This window comes from Thermobia domestica, chromosome 16 (genome assembly GCF_964235325.1).
Source record: "Thermobia domestica chromosome 16, izTheDome1.hap1.1, whole genome shotgun sequence".
NCBI lineage: Eukaryota > Metazoa > Arthropoda > Insecta > Zygentoma > Lepismatidae > Thermobia > Thermobia domestica.
The window spans coordinates 19373404-19386487 of record NC_137469.1 but is presented as its reverse complement, the minus strand read 5'-3'; the positions used below and the strand labels follow the sequence as shown (position 1 = coordinate 19386487).

The following is a 13084-nucleotide window of genomic DNA, read 5'->3' as shown; positions in this document are numbered from 1 at the left end:
ATATTGAGATTAGAGATCGATATTGAACTCTATAAAAAGGATTACCATCTTTCATCTGCAGGTGCGTTTGCTTTATCTTTCACTAACATAACAGATTATTTAAAGAAGAAAAACAGACACAACGATATTGTATTTGCAGTGTTTAGGTCTTTCTGAGTGCGAGTGCCCTTTTCCCTCCCCTTTGTTGTTCATCATAGGGTAGCATACTTAAAATTGTGGCTTTTAAGATTGGTTCTTTCGGCAGAAAGGGGTGGAAATTGCCTAGGGCCGGCCCCGGATATAGTGGTTCTCGTTCAGCAATAAATTTTAGATTTAGGAACAAATTAGATTTTTCTGATTTTCTCGGAAACTACGCATAAGTTTTCACACAGTCACATCCCTTTATTTACCTCAAGAACATCTATCAATTGTTTTGTATTTCTTTTTCGTTAAACGCAAACAATATTGTAGAATTTTGAGGGGGGAATAGACAAAGCGTGGAGGGAGCAGACGCAGATGCATATTAAAGATAAAAATAAATTAATAACTGATTTATATTTACTTACGCCTAATGTTATCCAGGGATCTACTAAAAGCAGCTCCAGAATCTTACCTGTAAATACAAAACAAAAATACGTATGAAACAACACGTAACTTAAACAGTCATTATAAAATTACTTTCTACATTATTAACACAAATTGAATTCAATTACTTAAAGAAATCATAATGAAATAGAAATGAAGAATACCAGTGTTTACTTTGTATTGGGTAACCTCTTGAGGTTGAGCTTGGCGATCCGTGGGTGATGTAAAGTTGAGGTTAAGGAGCTACAGCGCCCCGCGTAACGTAGTCGCTAACGCTCACAGCTTCGGTGCGAGCGGTCCTGAGTTCGATTTCCAATGGGGACACTCGGTCGAAAAAGTGTAAACGCTTTTTCAGGCCCGCCACCCTGAATTTTTCCGGGTTTTCCTCATTCACACCAGGCAAATGCCGGGGTGGTGCCTAACTTATAGGTCCCAGGCCGCTTTCTTCATTCCTTTTCTCCGGATCGTGTGCTCGCCGAGAGACGTCATCCCTCAAAACGTGACGGGCTAAAAGCCCTTAGATGCCGAGAGCCCAGAAATCTAAAAATCCTAAATCCTAAGGAGCTACAGCATCTTTTGCATTAAATATTGTGTAAAGATTTTGAGGAGGAAAGGCTAACTTTTACACACACACACACACACACAAAAAAAATCAATTTTTGGACACTTTTTAGAAACGACGTTTTTGGTCATTGTATAACAAAACCAAAAGTGTCTTGAAGTCTACAAGTGAACAAAAAATGTCTGGAATGCCTTCTTAAAGAAAAGTGACTGCGACAACTGGTGAAGCCTGGGCTCTACACCAATCATAGAACTGCTTTGTTTCAGTATGTTACATAGGAAGATTTGTGTACGATTCGTGGAGCTGCCTTTCGAACGCACACTTGAGAAATCATGAAACAAGTGCATCAACAATGTTCGCAAACTTAGAAAACATGGCGAACGTGCGAGAAAAAAAAAAGGCCCAGCTAGCCGAAGGCTAGCATTTCATATACAGTGAAACCTCTACTAACGGACACCTCTATAAAGCGGACACCTCCCATAACGGACATATTTTGTAATCCCCAAACACTGTAATAGGAAAAAGCATATTGGCAAACCTCTCTAAAGCGGACACTCTCTAGTACGTACACGGACAGTCTTTCCTGTCTTTTATAGGTATTATTTACCTCCGTATTACGGACACTTTCTCTTAAACAAGTTGAAAAGTAAAGTAAAAATACACTTTTTGTAATTAATACGTGTGTCACCAAGGAAGCACATGAGGGTGTGACAACATTCTGTCTCCTCAACTGTCTGTTCTGCAACTCAGAGGAAAGGTCTCCGTTTAACAACACCCTTATGTCCTTTGCTTGCATTTCACTCTCACCCAACCTGTTTTAGATACAAAACTGATTGACAGTTGCCCGCCGTTTGGGATGAAAAGTTATTCTACTGTCCCGCTGGAATCTCTAACCAAGTAGAAGACAAGTTTGGTACTTTTTGTCCGCGGGTACTCATATATTGTCTCAAAAGTCACTACTGGACTGCAATTAACTCACAAATCAAAGCAACATACCAAATACTTAGTAAGTAGCGATAAGTGTAAAGTGCAGAGATCTATAACATCTTATTTCCATGTTGTGCTTCGAACATAGAGTATTGGATGGCGCAAGATAATGCAGGTAGAGTAACATTTTGCTAATATTCGTAAATACATGATTCATGCAAACATATTTTTTCTAATCGCATAGTACCTTGTACTAATTTACATAAGAAGATATTAAAACCTCTCTAAGGCGGACACCTCTCTATAGCGGATAATTTTTGATTCCCGACGGCTGTCCGCTTTAGAGAGGTTTCACTGTATATACTAAGCTTATCTAGATCGATTGCACACACTTTTATATATATAAACAGGGCCGGATTTAGCATTTTGGCGCCCCTAGGCCCAATAATTTTTTCCGCCCCCTAGTCTGGCTAAAGTTACTTTCCTAAAAACCTTTATTAAATAATTATATCAGGCCTGTATGTTAATTGTTTAAACACCACTCCACGATGCAATTTTATCATTGGAAGTTTTTTGAGGAATTTACTTAGTTCTGAGCTCAACAAAATACCGTTAATGTATTAACAAAAGATTGGTGAATAACTTTGGTTTTGTTCAATTTAGCCATTTGGACAAATAAATTAAAAAAAAAAACTATAGTAATAAAGTAAGTAAATAAGTAAAAAAAAAAAAACAGCCAGTTCTCCCGTGTTTGATATCAATGTTGTAACGAAGTTGATGCATAATGTTGAAAAATAGTTTAACTTTACCAACAATTATTTGTTCCAATGAACTTCAAAATCAGAATGCTTTATTAGCCTGATTTTTTAATCAATTCAAAAAATATGTTAAGTTATGGCTATTTATTTTTATTTCTAGATATTTTTTTTATTTTTTCTCTCGGCCGTGCGCCCCCTGGGAGCTTGCGCCCATAGGCCCGGACCTACCGGGCCTATTGGGAAATCCGGCCCTGTATATAAAACTAAAATTTGACTGTATCCAATCCCCAAATTTGATGGGTCATATCTCGGCAAAGACTTGCACACTATAGTGGATATTTGCATATCGTACTAAGCTCAAGAAAATTGAAATAAAATCTGTAAGTTTTACGTCCCACGATTATTGTGGCTAGGCTAAAGGAGGCGGTGATGGTGAGTAAGGAATGAAATGTTAGGATGAAGAAAGTGGAAGGAAACGCGACAACCTGGAGATAACCCACTCGCATGGTTTCTGTCCACCACAAAGCTCACTTGGGATCGAATAAAGGACCCCATGCACCAGAGGTGAACGCTCAATCACTAAGTCACCGTGGCCCGTAAGGTCGTCAAGGTATACCACGTACCAAGATTCATCAAGATCGAATGATTTTCATAGATCGCATTACATTCACGATTGTGATTGATCTCTTCTTTTTTTTAAAAAAAAAAATAAAAAACAAAAAATCAAAAGAAGAAAAATTGTCAAAATGTGGAACTGTTTCTCATAAACTAGAGGTAATTACGATACGCCACTGATATACTACCTGAAACACAATGTCAATAAGGTTAAAAGAATGTATATAATTGCTTAACGTAAGGAAATTTAATAAACTTTTTAAAATTGCTTAATGTTTTCTTTCTCTGTAGAATGTAATGTCTTCTAATGCATTATTCTAATGGCTTACGTTGATGTAGTTTGCGCATAATGCAAATTTTCTTCCCAGAATAAATAAAATAACTCTTCGTTTACAGATAGCTACACAAAGGCTTGGTTAAAAATATCCATATGTGAGGAAACATAACAGTTATTCACGTCATTGTTTATTTCTTCGATAACGTTACATTCACCGATGTATACAGGCCCGTATCCAGGGGGTCTAGGGGGGCCGCCCCCCCTAAATTTTTACGGTAGGTTTGCAAATGAACTATAATATGGGATGAACTAACATTTTTGGATCGGGCCCCTCCTAACTTCCACCAGCCCCCCCCTACATTTTCGGGCTGGCTACGGGCCTGGATGTATATTGAGAAAATCATAAGAAAATTTCCCGCCCCCTTCATCCAACCATCCATTTATAAAATACTAGCTGAAATACCTATTCTTCGCATGGGGGATCTATTTGGAAATCAACCTGTGGGATATCACCATTCATTTCAGCGACTGCGAAAACTAAGGATTTGACACTAATATAGGTCATTTTGGATTATTTTTACAAGTCTCGGTACCCCCCCCCCGGGGGTGAACCCCCGCTCGCATACAATGGTAGCTGAATTTGAAAGTCATCGCTAATGGAAGTGTCACCATTGATCTCGGCGACCGCGAAAACTATGAATTCAACACTAATATATGTCATTTTCTACTATTTTTACAAGTTCTGGTAAACTTCCCCCGCCCCCTGGCTAGATTTTTTTTTTTTAAGCTTCGTCTTAGTCTGGGGCCTGGACCAAAGTACCCGTGACTCAAATTGATAACTCTCGGTCTCCACTCGTCTGGTCCCCAGGTTGTACACAGACACAAAGACAAACTCTCTATTTTATTTATATTAGATTAGATGAACAAAATTATTTGATTTTTAGTTAGCTATATGGAAATCTGCGAATAGCTGACTCACGAGACAAGAAATACCTTTTTTTTTTTAATTCGAGACAAGACGAGAAATATCACAATTCTCGTGTCTCGTGGACAATACTGGTTCAGCCAAGTCTCAGATCCCAAACATTGTTTTAGTACTACATAGTATAGACAAAAACTATCAATTGATAAAGTGTTAGTACGAACATAAGGAACAGCATATATATCAACGTTTAAAGATATAAAGTCATTATACAATATACTTAAATCTATGTAAATAAAAATAAAATTGTGTGTGCCATAATAACTCTTGAACCACCAGACCAATCTCGATTAAATTTTCAACATAGATGAGGTTTGGGCCTGGTATGGATTTTAAAATTTCATTTTGACGGTGCAGCTTAGGGGACAGGGAGGAGGAAATATACAAAAATGATCGAAAATGAACCGACATTAGTGTCAAATCCATACTTTTCTGGGTCGCTAAGATAAAGAATGACACTTTCGATGCCGTTTAAATCCAAATTCAGTCCCGCAACTTAGGGAAGTGGGATATATATACAATAGGGATGCTTTTTTTCGAAAGATTTGTTTTTCGATTTTCGGAAATTTCATTATTCGATTTTTTTTTAAAAAAATTCCGTTTTTAGAAACATTTTCGTTTTTAAAAAAAAGTTTTCGATTTTCAAAAATTTTCCATTCCCGTTTTCCGTTTTTCGAAAAAATTTCTTTTTCGTTTTTCGAATTTTTTGTGTTTTGTTTTTCACTTTTCGTTTTTGAAAAATTCATTTTTCGTAAAAGTGTTTTTCGAAAAAAAAATGTGGCCATACCTAATATAAAAGTAATCGAATATGAGCAATATTAGTGTCGAATCCATAGTTTTTGAGGTCGCTGAGATGAACAGTGGCACTTTTGATGCCGTTTTAAATCCAAATTCAGCCCCAAAACTTAGGGAAGAGAGGGGAAAGATATATAAAATGATCGAAAATGACCGGTATCAGAGAGCGCTTTAGTAATAGTAAAAAGTGACTGACTAATGGAACATATCACTAATTTTTGTTATTTTAACCCAGCAAAACTGTTAATTGACGCTAGTTATTAAATATAGCTTACATTTTGTAATCTAACACCTTTCGTGGATCTTCCGTGACACATAAACTCTGTTAACTCCTTGGAATTGAAAAAAATGGGGGGACATAAATTTACAAAACGGTGAGGGGGAAATTTTCGAGACGAAACTAGAAAAAAATCAAGATTCGAGACGGGACAAGAGTGTTACAAAAATTTCTGAGACAGGACATGAAATGCTTATTTCTAGTTTCCACTCGTCTCACAGGCGAAAAATTTGGGAAGAAAATAAGCGCTAGAAAGACAAAGCCTATCGTAATAAAAGTATCAAATATAGAAGTAAAAGGCGAGACTGTAGAATAGGTTACTAGTTCTCGGTACCGGTACCTTAGTAGAATTGTATTAATATTAGTGAAGACATGATGTGATACTGATAATAATGATAATGTCAGCTGGTCTACTGGCTATCGCATGCATCTTTAGTGCAAGTGGTCCCAGGTTCGATTCCCACTGGGAGAGAATAATAAAATTTAAATGCATCATGCTGGTTCAAATTCCATCTAAAACTGTACACTGTAAAAAATAATTCAATGTTTGGGTATTTTCAGAAACGACTTTTGGTCATTATTTAACCTGTCCGAAAATGTTCTGAAGTGCTCTTACAGTGAATAACATACTTCTGATGTGTCTAATAGAGATGCGCACGAGACGAGTCGAGACAGAATTTTCCTGACAAAATTCGAGTCGACACACAGCTCTTCCAATAGAGAAGAATACATTTTTCGAGTCGAGACATCACTTTTACAGCACATTTTCGAGACGAGACAACCTCAAATCTTGTCTCGTGCGCATCCCTAGTGTCTAATGAGTATGCGGTCAGAAACGACTTGTAAATGTGTGAATGATAGGATGTGAAGTGTCTTAACCCTGTCTAAAAGTCGTTTCTGTGTCCTCCGTACATCATTGGACACATCAGACGTTCGGGTACATTTTGAACACTCTGAGAGCAGTTTTCATTAACACTGTTAGGAGGCATTCTAGACACTAGGCAATGTGTAAAAGGTCCTAACTGTGGTATATTTTGAACATTCTTTGCTCATTTCCTATTAACCACTGTTAGGAGGCATTCTAGACACTACGTAATGTACAAAATGTCTTAACAATGTTTAAAAGTCGTTTCTGCGTCCGTACACGCATTGGACACATAACACGTTCAGGTCCATTTTGAATACTCTTAGGCCAGTTCCTATTACCCACTATTAGGAGTCATTTTAGACATCAACTAATGTATAAACTTTCCTAACACTATTTAAAAGTCGTTTCTCTACCCGTATACTCGAGATATATTAGACGTTCGAGTACATTTTATACACTTTTACGGAGGTTTCTATTCACCGTTGTTAGGAGGCATAGATCTTTTTTGTTTAGTGATAGAACTCTTTAGAACATTGTTGGGTATTCTAAAAACAAGAATTTTAAGAAACTCAAAAATGGACCAAAGGGTTCCAATCTTGGCCAATACTTAGTTTTTGGATCAAGGGCCACAAAATTTTTGAACGGCCATTAAATCGAGTTTTTGTATCTTCTACGGAATAAGCACATCATACTGAAGTAAGTAATGGTTTAGGTTTGGCTACACTATATGCATGTAGTTCTCGAGATATAAGGCGTACAAGAAAATTTTTGATTGAAATACTGTATATTAGATCTTTTGATCCAAATTCATTTCTTTTTTTTTTTTTTTTTAAAAATGTAAATCATGTTCAAAGAGTAATTTATTTTTGCTATGTAGGTCCACGTCTCATACAGCTTTGGTGCTAAAAAGAGACGCTGAACTTCAACAAATCTTACTACTACTACTACTACTACTACTACTACTACTAATAATAATAATAATAATAATAATAATAATAATAATAATAATAATAATAATAATAATAATAATAATGTGATCGTCTGTTAGCCCTGAATCTGAATCCCTAAGCACTCCAACCAACTTCCTGTGCATGTATTCTCTGTCAGGGAAACGTGCAAGATGAAATTTCGACTATTATAATGCTATTCATGCTTCCATTGACGTAACAGCGTGCTTGTGTTCTATCGCGTGTCTAAAAAACGTTAAGAAAGAAAGCAGCTGATGAAAGGACGGACATTACAAGCAAGTAGGTAGGCCGTGGGGATTGTGCAACCATTTGGTGAAGGTCGTATTATGTCTTGAGGTGACGGCACGACGAATGAGTTGAGTGTATATTCCTCCTTCAAAGAAACGAAAGGCGCGGCGGACGTTTTCAATGATTGACTGAGCTTCTCTGGGTAGATAGATAGTACGTAAGCAAGCAAGCAAGTTAGTTAAGTGAAACTCCGGAAACAGGAAGACAACAAACAGACCTAGCTGAATTGCGGTTACGGGTTTTTCGACGTCTGGTTTTTGTTTTTCAGCCGGAGAGACCACTTTCACAGGTATTCGATTGGAATTTTTGGAAGGAGAAGAAAGAGGAAGAAAGGGGGGTTTATATCATCTATTAAGTTTTGGATAGGACGCCAGGCGCCGCTTTCATTATACAGTGCGAATTGTTACGCGTATAGGGTATAATTACGAAATGAGTTAGCAGCTAAATGAAGTCTTGCTTGCGTGTCCTACGTATAATTTGCTCTGAGATGTTCCATTGTTTGCGTTAAGACACAGCAACACCTTCAGAATTCTACAATGTTAGTAGCTTTAAAAATAATAATAATAATAATAATAATAATAATAATAATAATAAAATCCAAAGATATGATACGTATAAGAACTGATAGATGTAGAACAATATGATATGAATGTAAGAGAGCTCAAAAAAATGGAGAAAAATAAATTCCTTTGTAAACATAACAATTAATAACTGTATGGCAGTGATCCGCAACCGGTGTATCGCAGTATACTGGAGTGTCAAAACAAGGTGAAAAGTGTCACTGGCACAAATCCCGGGAGGATGAGGGGGACCTAGTGGCCACCTAGCAGTCGATAAGGCAACGGAAGTCCCTGATCGGTAACAAGATGTGCGTCCGTAGGGAGCAGGCGCGTCACCGACGGTGGGTATGTGCGTGTACAAAGATTTATTTCCAATGTTAATTTCGGCACACATGGAGATTCCATAGCATTCTTGTATTATGTATATTATCGGTTCCTTATTTAGTGGGAGGGGGTAACTTGGTACATTTTTGGATGCTAACATATAATGTTACCATTTTTCATAATAAGGTGCCGATAATATAGCTATATACCACAACGATATGGAATCTCCACGTATGCTACAACAGGCAAACCAGCATTGTACACAATTACCGACGTTGAAAACTAGAAATTCATGGAAGAATGAATATGAGGACTCGTGTGCCCGAAGCTCTTTATAGTTCGTTCGTTCGTTCGTTCATACCTCGTACAAGGTTTTTTATTCATTAACAGCGTTGCCACAGTCCTAGCTCTGAAGTTGGCTGAAAAATAGTACCAAATTGAAACAAAAAGGGCCGAATTCATTATTTTATACCAGTGTGATATATGGCTGTATAACACGAAACTAAAAGAGGTAAAATTCTAGAATACTTCTCCCCCCCCCTCTTCCAAGAGTCTAAATCAAGAAAGTGCTCTTTTTAAAAAATACTTTTTAAAAACATCCAAATAGAAGGACCCGAACAAACTTGGTGTAGAATCTTTGCAACGACACATAAATTATACTTACTAGAGCACCTCTGGTCTTCTTCAGAATACTCAACACTTGATTCAACGTGTATGTGCTTTTTTTTTTTTTTTTTTTGTAATATTTCAAGCTGAAATTTCTCGTCTCCTTCATGCGCGGCACGGATGCGCTCATGTAACGTTGTTTCCCAGTGTAGTTTGAATTACGAATATTCAAAACAAAGTTCGTAGCGTTATGCGGTACAACGTCACTGAATGAATGTTCAACAGCATTTTTTTTAAAGAGTCCAACACACAGTATGAGTAAAGTGAAATGTAGGAAAAGTCTTACTGACATTTTTGAAAATGTGACAAGTATTTCTTAAATGGTGCTGAATCGGGTAGAATTGTACCAACTTTTCCACAAAAGGGGCTGAAAATGCCAGCGTGGTACCAACGGGCCGATGAATGACAAAAAGGGCTGAAATTGGTACAATTGTACCAAGTGTGGCAACACTGTTCATTAACGGCACAGATCTTGCATCCTTGATTGCCTATATCCTGAAAATTGAGATTATAATAATCAGTGGCGTATTTACGATTTTGTTTCGGGAGGGGCTTTGCTAACTTTCGGGGGGGCTTTGCCTGGAAATGTAAAAATTCTGCAAGTATTTCATTTACTTTACTATACTAAGTAAGATTTCGGGGGGGCTTAAGCCCGGAAGCCACCCCCCTAAATACGCCACTGATAATAATATTAAGTAGGTTGTTTAATTTTTAAGGTTGAAATACTGGATGACTGATTTTTTGTAATTTTTTTAAAGTGTTTCTATTTATGCATTTGCTCTTGACTAAGTTTTCAGGATTGTATAATATAAGAATATCTGATGAGTTCCTTGTTTGTTATTTTATCCTTTTTTAAAAAACAAAATATAAATTTAGATTGTTCTGAGTCATAAATTGAATGAGATAGCTTAATATATCAACATCTTTTAAATGTAATATCATACTAATGTTAACTGGCAAAGTTTGCATAGTTTTTACGGCTTGTGTATAGCCCGCTCCCCCCAGTTCTTTTTCACCGGAACTGGAAGAGTCACAACTACTACTACTGCTACTGCTACTACTATTACTGCTAGTATTACTACTAATACTGCTGCTGCTACTACTACTACTACTACTATTACTACTACTACTGTTACTACTAATACTAATACGTATATCAAGAACAGAACCGAACCAACCCCTGCGGGGCTTCTAACCCGTTCCTACTACTACTACTACTATTGCTACTAACTACCACTACTACAACTACTACTATTGCTACTAACTACTGCTACTACTACTACTACTACTACCGCTACTACTACTACTTATACTAAAACTTCCTCACTGCAAGATTTACATCTTAAATCTTTATAACATGAGATTCCGATTCATTATGAACTAGCATGGATCGTTAGAATCACTATGATTCGTTAAAAATCACTGGGGGGAGCGGGCTATACTCAATCCGTTTTTACTACTTGTTGACATAAAAAAATTCTATTTTTATTATATAGCTCGCACTGAAATATCAAATCACTGCTTTTTGTATGTTGCAAAGTCCAAGGGCAACTCTGGACTGGAGGGGCAACTCTAAACTTAAGCCAATGATTGATCGAACCATGGTCTTTTTCACATCAACATAGATTATTCTCGTTTTTTATTAGTTTGATGTAGTTTTATCGGAGTTAATACTGTATGAAGAAACATTCGGATGAGTAATATCGTATTGTATCTTGACCATTTTTCTATGATATTGGATATCGGATTGGTTTATCGTTGATCTCCATTATTTCCCAGTAGTGTTTTCCAGGACCAAGTCTATTTTCCTTTTTTGTTGTAGTTTTGCATAATTTTAAATACTACTTACTATAATCATAATTAGTTTCGTCTTCTATAACAACATTACCTTATTTATAGATAAAATCTGCTGCTTTAGGATTTTGAAGCTTCTTGTTTTAATTACTGATACGTAAATAGTCAATTATTGAAGTTAGCCGACTCAAATCTTAGTGCTATGTCGTAAACAATTATCACTTTTATATAAATTTTATGTACATTGTTCATATATATTTTTCTTCTTTTTCTTCCAGATTAGAAATTTCGGTATCACTATGGTTCAGACCTGAGAGCTAGTCACTCATTAACATACTAAACATTACTAGTAACTTAGCACAACAAATCATACAACAAATGAAAATTGAAAATAATGATATGATGTTAATGCAAAGGAAATTAAGGTGCAGATTTACTGTACGGATCCTCATATTTGAGTCGTCCAGTTCCAAACCGACTCTTGTCCATTTACAGAAAATATTAGAAAATTTGAAAAATCTGTAGGATCGATGCGTTTTGTAGAGCTGGAAATATTTGAGGATGTTCAGGGTTTTTTACATGAAAACACTGAAGTATTCCCAGTTCTACAAAACACGAAAATCCTACTTTTTAAAAAACTTTTCTGAGATTTTCAGTAAATGGATGAGACCCGTTTTGGAACTAGACGACTCATTCGTAAAATTTTCAGAACAAATTTGTAATAATATTTTAATAGACACGTGTTTAATGTTGTGTTCTCACCTATGAAATTCATATCTACGTAGAAATACTTAATGAAAGTCTAACCTATTAAATATTAAATTCCCAGAAGATAGTAGCCGCAGTATACAAAATAAGGTAAAGTATTTCAAGTCAATGTACTCATGACCCATAACCATTCAAGTGCTCGAGAGTTAAGGGATTCACATATTTGTGAAATTTACGTTAGTAATTTAGTAATGTGTTTCGTCATTTCGGAACATAAATGTGCAAACCATGAAACCATATAGGGATATTACCTGTAACGACCTTAGTAACGTGGCACAAATACATAATCCAACAGGTAAAATAAGTGTTTTTTTTATGCCATATACAATATTTTGTGATATCCTTGTTAATGTGTATACACGCCGCCGCTGACGTGCCTGCTCCCTACAGACTCTCCCCGTGTGGGCTCCCTTGGTGCGCTCCTGCTCTGACTCGGTTAGACACCATTCGTGCATTTTAGTGGCCACCTAGCACACGTTGGTTAACGTTTTTTGGACAATAGTTCTTATCGTGCACTTACACTGAAGTCATCCTAAATTAAATCTGCGCGGAGAAATGCAAGTCCACATATCAAAAATGATCGTTTAAGATACATAGAGTCGATTTACTGAAAAAGAACTATATATGCAATGCATTTATGTATGGATTCGTGTAACAAATCTGTACCGAAATCAAAACTCCTTGTAATGAGTGACGAAGCGATTCGTTACGAAGATAGCAACATAAAGTAATTAATTAATTATGTCATCATTCGGAAAACAAATTGTCGTGGAATTTTAATGAAATTTCAGTACATTATTATTATTATTATTATTATTATTATTATTATTATTATTATTATTATTATTATTATTATTATTATTATTATTATATCAAACAAAATAGGGAGATACATTTAATCACACACCCAAAAAGAATCCTTCGTTAATTAGCTGCAAACTAAATGAAAATACCAGAAGTTAAAAAAAATGAAAAGAAGATTCTTTGGACGCATATAAGAAAAATAAAGGAAATCATATTTACAAAATGAAATTCACAAGGATCTTATAAAATACAGGATCTGCCCTTACAATAAAATCTTGAAGCCATAC

At 36.1% G+C, this 13084-nt stretch overlaps 2 protein-coding genes across 4 annotated transcripts in view; one reads left to right on the top strand and one right to left on the bottom strand.

The window, feature by feature from the left end:
* LOC145672941 (very long chain fatty acid elongase 4-like) overlaps positions 1–13084 on the top strand; it is a 511227-nt gene that overhangs the window by 112489 nt on the left and 385654 nt on the right. The gene's annotated exons all lie outside the window — the stretch shown is intronic.
* The window catches only part of LOC145672942 (very long chain fatty acid elongase AAEL008004), a 576849-nt gene that overhangs the window by 270886 nt on the left and 292879 nt on the right, over positions 1–13084 (bottom strand). The window contains exon 1 of one of the 3 annotated variants that reach the window (XM_081742178.1): positions 11320–11447. The exons of the other annotated variants lie outside the window; for them this stretch is intronic. The gene's annotated coding sequence lies outside the window, so the exon portion shown is untranslated. Of the gene's footprint in view, positions 1–11319; positions 11448–13084 lie in introns of those variants that run through there. 3 annotated transcript variants of the gene reach the window in all.